The sequence below is a fragment of the Chanos chanos genome, chromosome 1, assembly GCF_902362185.1.
Source record: "Chanos chanos chromosome 1, fChaCha1.1, whole genome shotgun sequence".
NCBI classification, from domain to species: Eukaryota; Metazoa; Chordata; class Actinopteri; order Gonorynchiformes; family Chanidae; genus Chanos; species Chanos chanos.
In genome coordinates, this window is record NC_044495.1 from 6,312,211 (window position 1) to 6,314,710 (window position 2,500).

At 47.0% G+C, this 2,500-nt stretch overlaps 1 protein-coding gene across 1 annotated transcript in view; it reads left to right on the plus strand.

Moving 5' to 3' along the window:
* Positions 1-2,500, plus strand: part of LOC115815591 (ryanodine receptor 3) — a 93,248-nt gene that overhangs the window by 516 nt on the left and 90,232 nt on the right. The window lies entirely within an intron of this gene.

Below are 2,500 nucleotides of genomic sequence, written 5' to 3' on the forward strand. Positions count from 1 at the left end.
TGTCTGTCTCTCTCTCTCTCTCTCTCTGTCTGTCTGTCTCTCTCTCTCTCTCTCGATTTTACACATCTGCACATTCTACATGCCTTTCTGTCTTTCTGAATGCATGTGTGTGCAAATATGACCCTCATTCATTCACTTATCCCTCCATCCATCCATCCATCCATCCATCCATCCATCCACCCATCCATCCATCCATCCATCCATCCATCCATCCATTCACCCAGCCATCCATCCATTCATCCATCCATCCATCCATCCATCCACCCATCCATCCATCCGTCCATCCATCCATCCATTCACCCATCCATCCATCCTTCAATCCTCCAATCCTTCATTCATATAGTCACAGAAGGTAATTTTATTTCTAATTGCAGTTTGTCCTCTTGGATGATTGTTTCGGAGAAAAAAAAGAGCAGCGTTATGAAACGGTTGACTGGGCCTTTCTGAATGACTGAGAGCATTATGGAGCTCATTAGGAGTACAGGGCGGCTTAACACTTAACAACATGACTGAAATGAACTGAAATCAAATCAGAAACGCTCATAGCCTTCAATATGAGGGTTGAGAGGGACACGCGTTTTCGCTGTTTTTTTGTCACTTTAAGTCTGTCAGATTAGCAAACGGTCATTTCATCTGGAGAGCTCTTTAATGAACATGTAACACATCTTGCCCCCTCCCCCCCACCCAACGCCCCCCCCCCCCCACCCCCCCCCCCCCCAAAAGACGAGCGATGATTGCTTTAAAATTCTGTAATCTGAGCAGCGATTAGAATGGGCAAACGCTCTGTGCTAACTGCAAAGCCAAGAACTTCTGCACATTTTGCTTCGAGTTTAGTAATAAATGCACCTGTCAAAGTGGGTCCTGCCAACCATAGCTCACACTCCCGGTATAGGATAATTAAGGTCGTAAAAATCCATTGACACCCCTCCACCCCTCGCATTCATTGAATTGGCTGAACTTACTGTAGTGGGAAGAAAAAAAAAAACCCCAAAAAAAACCTCACACGTCGTAGCTCATGCGAAGCTTATGAAGCTCTAATGTTCACAGCGTGGTTTTTTTTCCCCCTTTTTTTTTCCCCAAAAAGGGATCGTTTTCAAACCAAACTGGAACTCAAATTGCTCTGCTCTGTTCAGTATGAGATCAGCAGTAATCCTTTCCAAAGGCCCAAAATGAATCTGCAGCCGTGGGTCCGCGGGGTGTAGTCCCAAAACTCCCACTCACTAAAGCTTTCCTGCTTTTTTTTTTCTTTGTTTTTTTTTGTTTTTCTGTTTTTCTCCCTGTAAACTCAACTCCAGCTCAGTGGAGCACATCAGTTCCAGATACAGCATGAATTCTTCTCACACCAACGGTCAGAAAAGTCCAATCAGTATAACAAAAAAAAAAAAAGAGAGATATTTTAAAAGGCCTCAAATGAAACCTTGATTTAGGACCCGGGTTGTACGTAGGCTTGGATTTGTCATCTGTTAGTTCCTGTTATGGTGCAGTTGAGTATTCTCTGGCTATCCAGCACTGGCTTGACCAGCCTCAAAGCATATTTAACCATCTATTCCTGATCTTGTGGTGTGTGTGTGTGTGTGTGCGTGTGTGTGTTTCTATCATTTTGTTGTTGTACTGTTCTCTTTATGTTCTGCTTCACTCGTCTCATCCTCCCAAACACTGGAGGAAATGTGTGTGTGTGTGTGTGTGTGTGTGTGTGTGTGTGTGAGAGAGAGAGAGAGAGAGAGAACAATTCCACAGTCTGTCAGTTTAAAGGTTACCCCAGGGGTTTTGGGTAAAGCAAACAGCCTGGACAATAAGCTGTTATTGCAGAGGGGCAGGAGAGAGGGGAGAAAATGGATGGTGAAAAGGTGTCAAATCACGGCCATACTCCTCAGAGAACTCTCCCCGGCGCCCTCTGCCACCGTCTCAGCCCCCCGTCTTTCCGGAGGTGCAGTTTTTTAAATAACAGTGCTTTTATCTGTTACCTTTGTACTCCCAACCCAAAGCTGTCTTTAAAGTATACTTTAAGGTCAGACGTCCAGGAGGTCCAGACGAGCCGTTTTTGCCACCGTGTTGACAGGAGAGGGGAGGTTTAAACGACTTTCCTAAAGCTGATGACCGTTGGCAGCTTTGAGAGTGCTGTGATATTTCGACTCTGAGCTCTCCTCGACCGGCTCTGTGTGCCAGCGTGCCGCCCATGAACTTGCGTCCCCCCACTGAGGAAACCTGCAGACCTGGCCCCCTCCACCCCACACGCACACACACACACACACACACACGCGCGCGGCCGCTCGAGGGGAAGCCGGGGGGGGCAGACGAGCCTGGAAAGGTCATGCTCCTTCAAGTCATGTCAGCGTGTCATCTCCCGGCAACAGCTGGGTGCCAGATAATGTTTTGCTGTTGCTCTTTGATCAAGTTGTTTTCTTTTTTTTTTTTGTTTTTTTTTTGGCTTCCTTTTCGGGTCTGCTCCGAAGCCGCAGCCCCAGAGAGTGTCGGGGAGGTGTGGGAGGCAGCCCATGTT